The sequence below is a fragment of the Choloepus didactylus genome, chromosome 5 (genome assembly GCF_015220235.1).
Source record: "Choloepus didactylus isolate mChoDid1 chromosome 5, mChoDid1.pri, whole genome shotgun sequence".
Taxonomy (NCBI): Eukaryota; Metazoa; Chordata; class Mammalia; order Pilosa; family Megalonychidae; genus Choloepus; species Choloepus didactylus.
The window spans coordinates 55334775-55347247 of record NC_051311.1 but is presented as its reverse complement, the minus strand read 5'-3'; the positions used below and the strand labels follow the sequence as shown (position 1 = coordinate 55347247).

Sequence of the window (12473 nt, the reverse complement as noted above, 5' to 3'; positions counted from 1 at the left end):
GCTTCTTGACCAAAAGGGGGATGCAAAATGAGATGAAATAGTTTCAGTGGCTGAGAGATTTCAAATGGAGTCGAGAGGTCACTCTGGTGGACATTCTTATGCACTATATAGATAACACCTCTTAGGTTTTAATGTATTGGAATAGCTAGAAGTGAATACCTGAAACTACCAAACTCCAACCCAGCAGTCTGGACTCCTGAAGACAATTATATAATAATGTAGATTACAAGGGGTGACAGTGTGACTGTGAAGACCTTGTGGATCACACCCCCTTTATCTAGTGTATGGGGTGAGTAGAAAAATGGGGATAAAAACTAAAGGACAAATGGGGTGAGATGGGGGGGATTATTTGGGTGTTCTTTTTTTTCACTTCTATTTTTTATTCTTGTTCTGGTTCTTTCTGACGTAAGGAAAATGTTCAGAGATAGATTGTGGTGATGAACGCATAACTATGTTATCATACTGTGGACAGTTGATTGTATACCATGGATGATTGTATGGTGAGTGAATGTATTTCAATAAAACTGAATTTAATAAAAAAAATTGAGTAGAAATTAGTGAAATAGTAAACAAGTTATACAATAAAGATGATGACCAATACAAAGGGTTCATTCTTTGATATGACTAATAAAATTAAACTTCTGGTAAGAATGATAAAGACATAAAAAGAGAAGATAGAAATAGTTTAGGAATAAAAAAAAGGAACACATAGCAGATGCAACAAAGATTACAATAATACAGAAACTTAGGTGAAATGGAAAAATCCATGGGAAAATATAACTTATTACAACTAACTTAAAAATAAAAGAAAACTTGAATAGTTCCATAATCATTAAAGAAATTAAATTAGTAGTAAAGTATCTTTCCTTTAGGAAAATACAATACTCAGTTTGTTTAAGGAGGTTTTATTAAATTTCAAGAAACACATTATTAAAATGTTACACAAACTCCTACAGAGAATAGAAAAATATGGAACACTCCTCTACTCAGAGCTAATAAAATCTTCACATTAAAAGCAGATGAGGACAAAATGAGAAAGGAAAATTATAGGCTCATCCTATCTACAAACATACCAAGTTAAATATTAGCAAACTGAATCAACAATATATTAAAAAGATTGGAATGGAGGTTTATCATAGAAATGCAAGATTTGCTCAACCCTTGAAATCTACTGATATAATTTGCCACACTCACAGATCAAAGAAGAAAATCCACATGGACTTTTCTCAATAAATGCAGAAAAATTGTTCAATAAAATCCAACATCAATTTATGAGAAGGCTGTTAGAGAACTAGGAATAGAAGGGAACTTTCTGAACCTGGCAAAGGATATTTATATATAAAAAAATAATGTACAACAAACACTACACTTTCACATATATTTTTATGATGAAATATAAAATGCAAGTCTTTTTAAAAAGTAGGGACAATATAAGAATTCCTGCTTTTAGCATTTCCTAGCCAATAAAATAAGGCAAAAAAGAGAGAAAGATTTAAAAGCTATAGAATTAGAAGTGAGGGGAAAAAACTGTCATTATTCATAGGTGATAGGATTGTTTACATAGAATCATAGACAATATGTTAGAATAAATAAGAAAGTTTAGCAAGTTTTCCAGTTACAGACCTGATATAAAAAGTCAGTTGCATTTTTATCCATCAGCAACAGTTGGAAAATTTTATTAGATAAAACCATCATTTACAACAGCAATAAAAATCTGAGGTACTTGGGAATAAATCTAGTAAAACATGTAGAAAAATCTATATAGATAAACTTATTCAACTTTATTGAAAGACCTTAAAAAAGACATAAATAAATGGAGAAGGTGGCATATTCTTGAAAATGATGTCCTTTTTCCAAATTTGAGCTCTAGATTTAAAGCATTTCCAATAGAAATACCAGCATGGTTTTTCATGGAAGTTGGCAAGTTGATTCTAATATTTTTGTGGAAAGGAGAGGTCCAAGAATAGCCAACACAGTCTAGAAGAAAAATGGACAAAGTTGGGGGGGTTTCTCTACTGGCTATCAAGCCTCATTATAAGGTAATAGTAATTAAGACAACGGGGTAGGATAGACAGACTATTGGAATAAAGTAGAGAGCCAGACACAGACATATGCATATTTGGAAACTTGATAAATGACAAAAATGACAATACAAAAAAAGTGGGGAAATGTTAGACTATTCAATAATTATCCACATGGAAAACAAATCAAATTGGAACCCTATGTTGCACCATGTACAAAAATGAAGTCTAGATTGATTAAGAACTCAAAGGTAAAAGGAAAATCTTTAAAAATTTTAGAAGAAAACATAGAATATCTTTAAGACCTTAGAGTAGGGAAATAGTTCTTAAAGATTACACTAAAGTACAAAACATCAAGAAAAAGACTGAGGAATTCTACTACCTAAATTAAGAATACTGTGAGACATTATAAGAAGGGTGAAAAGAAAAACTCCAAACTGGGAGAAGATATTTGTAATGCATATAAATGAAAAAGATGATTATCTAAAAAATATAAATAACTCCTAAAAATCACTAGGACAAAGGTAAACCATACAATATGTAAATAGAGAAGACAGATGTGTACAGGAATATTACAGCTGAAGAAACACAAATGGCCAAGAACATACGATAAAAAGCAGCCAGGCTGTCTGATCTCTCTCATTTCAATGGCCAGGGCCAGTTAACACTCCCTATCTTCCCCCTCAGTCCAATGCTAGGTTCTGGGATTGGGCAAAGCCCAATTTTAGGCAGAGGAAATGTAAGGACCCCTGAATCCCAAATTTGGTGGCCTGACCTGAATTGAGGCTTGTTGTGGGTCTTGGTCAATCTAAGCACTCTGGTTCTAGGGTTCTTCTATTGTGTGTCTGTCTATATTTGTCCAACATGATAGTATTTTTTTTCATTTAGAATACCAGAACGGGATCTGAGAGATATACCAAGGAACTTCTGGATACAACAAGATAGAATGTTAGTAGCCTAGTCCTGCCCTGTTCTGCTGCCACTGTGGACCTGGCCTCTGGTGACATCTTGGCCGGGCAGAGAGTGCGTGCCCTGTAACCAGCAGCTGTGCCTGCTTCCCTGGAGGAGAGTCACATAGAGCTTAGCCTTTGGCTTCCCCTCCTTGACACGGGAGGTTCTGGTGGGATATGGAAGGGTAAGAGGGGAGGTGCAGGGAAGGCAAGGGAGGACAGGAAAGGAGGGAATTAGGGGAAGGTGGGCAGGAGAAGACCCACGCAGGCCTGGCAATGAAGCTCTTTAGCTCCTGAGCCAGGATGCAGGAACTGTTGAAATACACCAACACCTTTTCCAGCAAGTCCCCAGACAGACCCACCATTCATCTGGACAGTACCAGTTTTTCCTTGCAGAAAGTAATCCTTGTTCATCAGCCAGCAGCTCCTGGTGTGCGTGTGAGCCGAGGGGCGCCTGACAGTAGCTCAGTCCAGCAGTGGAAGAGGGGGTGGGGGGAGGCAGTGGTGGGGCTTCCTTTGCCCACTGATGCCAATGGCCATCAGGACCTTGCGTCCTAAAAATAGCCTCCGCCATTAGCCCCACCCCTGCACTGCGGAAGCTTTCTAGGGATTCTCTCTGCAAGTTGACTTGGTTTGAGACAGGGAATGTATCTCTGGAAGAATAATATTTCTATCCTGAGCTGCTTTTTCCTTCTAAGTAAGGAAACTTGAAAACACTTGTCTTCAATGAAACTTTCAGTAAAAGATGTGATTTCTATGAAGTTGGGATACCTCTCTCACTGAACATCAGATTCAGTCCAAGGCCAAGGTCGTGTCAATGGTGTGAAGTGATACATACAAACATCATAATGTTACGGCCAAAAGGTAAAAATGCCACCCCAACCCCCCACCACAAAATGGTGAACAGAAGCTGCCTGAGCAGCTCATTCAGAGCTTCTAAGTCACTGATGTTAATTAAACCGAATGACAATTTGATTTCAAAAAGGGTGAGCACAAAAATAACAGTAAACCTTTAAGACCTTTTCTGAAGTTGTAGGCAATGAACTTAAAAATCATATAACATAAAAGTTGTCATCGAGTTAAAATATGAGAACATATTATAACAATGTGATAGGGATTGAAACCCCTGAAAACAGTCATACAAATTTCCTTCCTTCAAATAAAAAAACCTCATGAGAGAATTTCGTATTGGTGATTCTAAATCATCTCAACATGTTCCTCCCCAGAAGCTCACTAACTTTGTTAACTAACCTTATGTTTCACCCTCCCAATCCATATCCCATCTTCCTTTCCAATTTGTATGGTCTTTCAGTCAACTCCATGGATATCTTGGAATCTTTTAAGATTACTTTTTCCTACACTTCATACTTTATATGTAATCTGTCATCGAAGCAGCAATTATTTTTCTTCCTTGGAAATGAAAAATTTGCTTTGTCAAATAAAAAAACAAATTCGGACATAATGAGGAGCAACTTTATTTGAAAGGTTTATTGTAAGGGGCGAAAGGGACTATTGCAATAGGGAAAACACTCTGACCATAAGGTTTGCCAGTATCTCAAATATTAGACTCCTTTCTTTTACAGAAAGGAGTAAAGAACCAGATGTGGGAAAATGGGGAAGCAGGATGAAAGGGTGGTATCATCAGACAGTAGATCAGAGAATATTTTAAAAACCACTGAGGCCTTCCCAGGAGGGGCCCTTAAAGAGCAACTGTATGCTGGCACAAGCTGACAGTGGGCCAAAGTTCAGGGGTCTGGGGGAAGGAGAGAATCATAACCAAATTTTGGTTAACAAGCATTTTGTTCTAATAGATGGGTGTGGACAAATAGTTCCTCTAATCATTTATGAGACAAAGAATGGGAATGTGGAGGTCTGTGTCCAACTCTGCTGCAGGTAAACATCCGTGAGTCTTGTCTAAATCATGTGGGAAGGGGAGGTTCTTTATAGTAAGTTGTTTTCCAGAATACAAGGGTAGGGAGATTTCTTAACCGTCGCAGTTTTCCAGAGTCACAGGTCTCAGGTAAAATTTCACATGGTCAGCTGTAACTCTCCATTCTAATGCTACATACTAACAGCTCTTCGTGGAGACCTCTCAGTGAGCATAACAACCTCCCAACAGATCTTGCTGCTTCCTGTCTTCCTCCTCTAACCACCCAGCATATCTTTGTCCAACTACCAAAGCATTCCTTTCATTGTGTTTCTACTCAAGAACTCACAATGGCTTCTCATTGCCCCCTCAGTCTGTTTTTCCCTGGATGGCTCTTACTTTACCTGCTGAACCTTATTTTTTACAGTTACTCCTCCTGTACTTCTCGTTGCAGTCAGCCAGGGCTCTGAATTCTCCTCTGGTCTAGCCCAATCCCTGCCTCCATGCTTTGCTCATGTCATTCCTCCCTTCCCAGCTCCAGGTCTGGTTGCCCTTCCTCATTATCTCTCCTTATATTCTACTGTTGTCATAGTTTGAGCTTTGTTCCTCAGCTTCATGTTTACCCTCTAGTTCATAGCCCAGTATATGTGGGGTGTGGAGAAGAAGATTGGTAGGGAAAGAGAGGGGCTCATTTCCACCTCCGTGATGGGCTTATCCTAGCCACCCTCCCATTTGGCCTTTTCCTCCCCTCTGCCAATTCAGGTATTGAATTCCTTGCTTCCAGACAGCTTCTCTGAGGGATCTTCCTTGACCAGAAACATCCTCACCTCCTTCTCAGCACCTTTAGCCATGGGGAATAGCTTCTATGCCTTAGGTACCTTGTGGGGAAATAGTGCTGGTGGATTGTTCTCCTGTTGGTTATGCCCCAGTGTCTGTGGAACGATCCATTGTAAAGGATCCGCTGAAAAATTTTCTAGCAGAGAGAGAATTGAATAGACAACCAGCTGTTTCCTCTGCATTCCCTAGGTTTCCTAAATAAGCTTCCCATGTTTGCTCACTGAAGGTGTGCTGCTCCTAAGAGTGACAACACAGACCAAGACCTTTTGTTGCCCCAATGGCTTAAGTAGTCACAGTTCTCATGGAAAGTAATTCGTAAATTAGCCTATGTTTATGATATCTAAGACATAAGAACTAGCCATAACACCTCCAAAAACAAACTTACGAGAACACTTATAAGGTTAAAATGTTGCTTCTGAGACAACTGTAGAGCACCAGTATCATTGTTTAAAAGTAAAAATTATGGAGAACCAGTGAGAAATGTCAGATGCCTTCAGGCTTTTTGTTCTTCTGGGTTAGTACTCCAAAAAATTTTTTTTAATCTTAAAATATAATTGCAAATTATTTAGTTACATCTTCATAATAAATATTGAATTTGCACAAATTCATTACTATATGGTTTGGGAAATAAGCTTTTGTTTTCCAAATGCTTCTTTGGGCCAGGCTGTCTATTTTTGCATCTTTTTACTAACAAGGATGATTGGGGTGGGGCTCCAAAACAAGGAATGAGAGTTGACAGTTTCAAGATCCTACTGGCATCTAATGAGGAAGGGCACTATTGTTCTAGTGGGTATGATGACATGATTTATAATATTAAAGAGGACCTACCTGTCCTGGGAGAGGTGGGCCTCACGGATTGGGTAGTGGAATATCAGCATAGTGGCCCCTTAGGCAACATGCGGAGAATAACCTAATTTATTTTTATGTCAAGATGCTTTGTAAGAATGGCTTTAACAATTTGCTTTAAGCACAGGAAATTCCCTCTTCTCCCCTGTGTTCAAATACCCTCTTCTTTTAAAAAAATTACCATTGGCTTTTTAGAACAGGTAATATGCATTTGCAAAGTTTAAAAATGCAAAATTTAAATGGGTATGGTAAAACGGCTCCTTCCCAAGTCTGTCCCCATTTCTTCCAGTTTTTACTCCTACAGCAATATTTTTGGTTTCTTGGGTATCTTTCAGACATACTTTAAAAGCAGGTACAGGCAAAAATGGATATATAGTATTTCTTCTCCCAACTTTTTATAAATGTCTAGCAGTGTTATCTACACTATTCTGTAACTTACTTTTTTCTCTTAATGATACATATTGAAGATCTTTCCATATCATTTCTTTAGGAGTTTCCTTGTTCTTTTTGTAGAGCTGCATAGTATTCCACCATGTGGCTGTAGCATAATTTATTTAATCAGATTCTGACTGATATACATGTAGGTTGATTCAATCTTTTGCTATTACATGCAATGCTTCAATGATGTTTTCTTCCAACAGGGCTTGAAATTTTTGTATGTGGGTCACTTTGCATGTGTAGAAGTATATCTGTAGGATAAATTCCTGAAAATGGAATTGCTGAGTCAAAAGGATCTTTGTAATTTAATAGATATTGTCAAACTGCTTCCAAACAGGTTGTATCAATTTACACTCCCACTAGCCATATGTGAGAGGACTGGCTTCTGCCCAATTAAACTTTTGGTTTTTTGCCCATCTGTTAAGTAGGAAAAATATATCTCAATGGCTTTAATTTGCATATTTTATTATGAGTGAGGTAGAGCTATTTGCATTTCCTTTATAGAGGGCTATCCTTTGCTCATTTTTCTTTGTGTTGATGGTCTTTTTCTGTGCAACTTGTAAGAGCTTTTTGTATAGGGATGCAAGCGGCAAATATTTTTCTATTTGACACTTTCTTTGCTTATAATATTTCATTTGATTGTTTTTTTGATCCATGTAGAAATTTTTATTTTTATGGAGTAAAATTTATTAATCTTTTCTTTCATGATGACTGGATTTTTAAATATAATTTTTTAAATAGAAAAGCAGTAAGTTTATAGAAAAATCATGCAGACAATACAGACTTCCCACATTCCACCCCCCATTATTAACAGTGTGCATTAATGTGGTACATTTGCTACAATTGATAAATGAATATTATTATAGTTATACTATTAACTATAGTCCATAGTTTACATTAGGGTTCAGTATTTGTGTTGTACAGTCTTTCACTTTTTTTAAAAATTTTTATACTGCAACATACATACAGCCCTAAATTTCCCCTTTTAACTGCATTCAAATATATAATTCAGTATTATTAAGTACATTCACAATGTTGTACTTTGAATCATGTTAGAAAGGTCTTATCCATTCTAAAATTATAAAAGAATTCTCTCATGTTTTCTAATTGCTGTTTTCTTTCATTCAATTAAAATTTTTGATCCATTTGAAAATTATCCTGGTATATGGCATAGCGCATGACTTCAAATTTTTTTGAGGTTGACTACACAGTTGTATTAACACCTTTTATTGAAAAGCTTATGTTATCCCACCTATCTGATATCCCATCTTTATCTAATACCAAATTTGTTTATGCATCTGAGAATATTTATGGACTTCCTATTTTGTTATATTAGTTTGTCTGTTATATGCTAGTATGACACAATTTAAAATTTTGAGGCTTAATAATGTGTGTTAATACCACTCATTGCTCTTGCTTTTCAGTATTTTTCTATAATTTTCTCTGAGGACTTTAGAATTACTTTGTCTAGCTTCAAGAAAAAAAATCTATTGTTGTTTATATATTGGTGTAATGTTAAATTTATGCATTTATTTAGGGAGTATTGACATACCAAAACATGGTATGTCTTTCCATTTGTTCGAGTCTTCTTTTGTATCCTTAAGAACTGTTTGAAAGCTTTCTTCTAATAGTCCTTCCAGTTTTTTGTGTTTTGTTTTTTTTGGCTTTCATAAAGGTTACAAATTGACAGTTCTAAGGCCATAAAAGAGTCCAAACTAAGGCATCAACAAGAGGATACCCTCACTGAAGAAAGGCCAATGGCATCCAGAACACCTCTGTCAGCTGGGAAGGCACATGGCTGGTGTCTGCTGGTCCTTTGCTCCCGGGTTCTGGTTTCAAAATGACTTTTTCCACAAGGTCTCTGGGTTTCTGTCTCTCTTAGCTTCTCTGTCAGCTGCCATGCATCCTTGCTTGTTCTCCCAGGGCATTTCTCTCTAAGTGTCTGGGGGTCCTCTCTTAGCTTCTCCAGGGCAAACTCTGGGCTTTGTCTCTTAGCTTAGCATCTCCAAAGATCTTTCTGTGTGCATCTCTAAACATCTGGGTTTGTGTCAGCCTTACATTTTTTTTGGTCAAGTTTATCTTTTTCCTTACTCATTCTCATTATGAATCAGGTCTTTCCTCTCCCCATCTCCATTGTGTCTTCTGACTGGTTGTTGTATGCTTATTCTGTAGCCTGCTACCTTACTGAATATTTTTATTAATAAGGTAGTATGCCAGTTTGAATATATTGTGTCCCCCAAATGCCATTATCTTTGATGTAATCTTGTGTGGGCAGACGTTATCAGTGTTGATTAGATTGTAATTCTTTGAGTGTTTCCATGGAGATGCAACCCCCCCACCCAACTGTGGGTGATGACTCTAATTGGATAATTTCCATGGAGGTGTTGCTCCGCCCATTCGGGGGTGGGTCTAAGTTGAGTCACCGGAGTCATATAAATGAGCTGACGGACAGGGGGAGCTCAGTGCAGCTGAGAGTGAACTTTGAAGAAGAGCTGCAGCCAAGAGGGACACTTTGAAGAAAGCGCAGGAGCTGCAGATGAGAGACAATTTGAAGACGGCCGTTGAAAGCAGACTCTTGCTTCAGAGAAGCTGAGAAAGGACAAATATCCCAAGTGCAACTAAGGGTGACATTTTTGAGAAACTGCACCTAGAAAGGAACATCCTGGGAGAAAGCCATTTTGAAACCAGAACTTTGGAGTAGACACCAGCCACGTGCCTTCCCAGCTAACAGAGGTTTTCCCGACACCACTGGCCATCCTCCAGTGAAGGTACCCGATTTTTGATGCCTTACCTTGGACACTTTATGGCCTTAAGATTTAACTGTGTGACCAAATAAACCCCCTTTTATAAAAGCCAATCCATCTCTGGTGTTTTGCATTCCAGCAGCATTAGCAAACCAGAACAGGTAGTTATTATTGAAGTAGCTTTTTAGTCAGTTCTCTTGGGTTTTCAGGTGAATCACCATAGAATCTGAAAATAGTGGTTTTACTTCTTCCTTGCCAATTTTATATCTCTGTTTACTTTCTTTTGTCTTATTCTAGGAAAGTCAACAGAATGGCTTTTTATAGTACACATGTAAAGCAAGTTCATTGTATTTGAGAGAGTTTGGGCATATTTGCATAAGGATTCCAGTTGTCTCCAGGGAGGGAATGGATTGAGACCTGTATTAATTAACTATTGTTGGTGTAAAAAATTACCATAAATTTAGTTGCTTAAAATAATACAGATTTATTACCTTGCAGTTCTATAGGTTAAAAGTCTGACATGGGTCTCACTGGGCTAAATCAAGGGTTTGGCAGGGCTGTGCTGTGTGCCTTTCTGGAGGCTCTGGGAGATTCCATTTTCATGCCATTTCCTGCTTCTAGAGGCTGCTTGCATTTCTTGGCTCATGGCCTTCCATCTTCAGAGCCAGCAATGCCCAGTTGAATTTTCTTATATTGCATCACTTTGACATTGGCTCCCTCTTCCATATTTAAGTACTCTTGTAATTACCTTGGGCCCATACATCAAGGACAATCTCCCTATTTTGAGGTCAGCTGATTAGCAACCTTTAATAAGCTACTTTAATTCCCCTTTGCCATGTACTGCACAGTATTCATAGGTTCTGGGGATTGGGATGTTGACATATTTGGAAGGCCATTATTCTTCCTACCACAAGATCCTAATACCTTCTCTGTAAAATTCAATGTTGTTACAACATACATTATAAACTGAGTTGGCCCCAAATGAGGTCAGATGACAGGAGAGGATAACAGGAGGCTCTGAGGGAAAACTCACCATACAGAGGGGAGTCTGGTCTATGGTGCAGAGCGAGCTAATTTTGGCCACAGTGTTTGGATGATTCAGGAAGTATTCTTGACCCAATTGTCTTGGAACCATGAATATGACTTTGGGGAAAAAATAATCTTGTGTGTATAGATGTGTGGGTGGGAGTGCCGGTGTGTGCCTATTTGTATATGCATATATTCTTGCATGCATGCATGCATGCAGAGTGGGTTATTAAGACTTCTAACACTTGAAGCTCATGTCCCTACCTTCCTTCATGGGATGTACCACAACCGATTGCACTGCTGGGGATTGAGGAATCTCTGTATTACCTGCAGCTGTAGTGAGCACTGTACCCTGGGCTGCTTTTATTCCTGAAAGATGGAGTCTACACAATTGTTGTGACTTCTGGAGTAAACAGACCAGTCCTGGGCTTCTGGGACCTCTGGTTTAGAGGTGATACCATACATCAGGAGTAACAGCAACAAGAATGGAGAATGGGCTTTCTAACAGACAGAGAAGAGCACAGAAATTTCTCTACCTCCAAACTTCCAACCTGTGGAGCCAAAGTGCATCAACTCTGCCCACCCCCAACAGGTGATATTAGTGAGGGTCATGCAGAGTCCTTTCACTGCAGTCATACTGTTGTTTATTACATGTTTGCTGTGTCTGTACATGGTTTTGATGTATTTTATAAATGCTAATCTCATCATACTTGTTAGTGCAAAGTCAGTCCTCCTCCTCCTCTTCTTCTTCTTTTCCTTATTACTGTTATCCTCTTAATCCAGCTTGTAAGAAGTGCTAGGATGAAAAGACATACTATCATAATGGAAGCAGTAGAAATAGAGAGGTAAAGATTTAAAAGTGTACATGAAAGGAATGTTGCATGTATCTATGATGAATTATTACTGAACAGTGGGAATGATCAGAGGGACGAAGATGTGAAATATTTGTCAAATAAAAAAGAGTTAAGGAAAAGTAACAGAAGCAATCGCAGAAATTTGCAGCTGTGATGAAATAGTTGCACACTGTTGTCAGAAGTCATGGCTTAAAGTTGGTTCAGGGGGTAGTTAAGAGTTTGTGAAAGTGTTGTGCTGAAGGCTCACCAGGGTTTGAAGCCTGTTCAGATCTGCTGAGCATCCCACAGGGGATGAGTACAGATACTGTAGCTGCTCAGGATTTCCTTAAGATGCTTGCAGAGATCATCCAGAAGGGGGGTTACCTGACTCAACAGTTTTCCATGTGGATGAAATTGGCTTATTTTAGAGAAGAATGCCTCAAAGGACACATATCATCCAGAGTTGGTATTGGGCTTCACAAGGCTGAATCACAATGTTATTGAGAGCAGTGAATCCAGAGACAGCCTAACTTTACGCTAATCAATGGTGCTTTAGAATCTGATATGTTTTATGTAGGAAAACTTGCATATCTGGCTGCTGTGGGGTGAGAGTAGGCAGGAGTGCCCTTTGGTCCACATAAGCAGCACCAGGCTATTTTTGGAATATCTGGAGAAGGAAATTCTAGGAGTAGATCTTGACTTCCCATTAACTGGGCAGCTGCGGACTTTATAAGAAATGTGACTTTATTTTGCATCCCAGGCTGGTGAAGTGGGACATAAGTAGGCGCATTTTGGCCTCTCTTCAATGTACATCTCTCCAGGTACTACATTGTCAGTTGCATCAAGGAAACAGAGGCAATGTACTAGACCACAAAATACACAGATTTTTCAGATACACAGTTGTGTGAGGA

At 38.4% G+C, this 12473-nt stretch overlaps 1 long non-coding RNA gene across 2 annotated transcripts in view; it reads left to right on the top strand.

The window, feature by feature from the left end:
- LOC119534059 overlaps positions 1–12473 on the top strand; it is a 136757-nt gene that overhangs the window by 56633 nt on the left and 67651 nt on the right. The window lies entirely within an intron of this gene.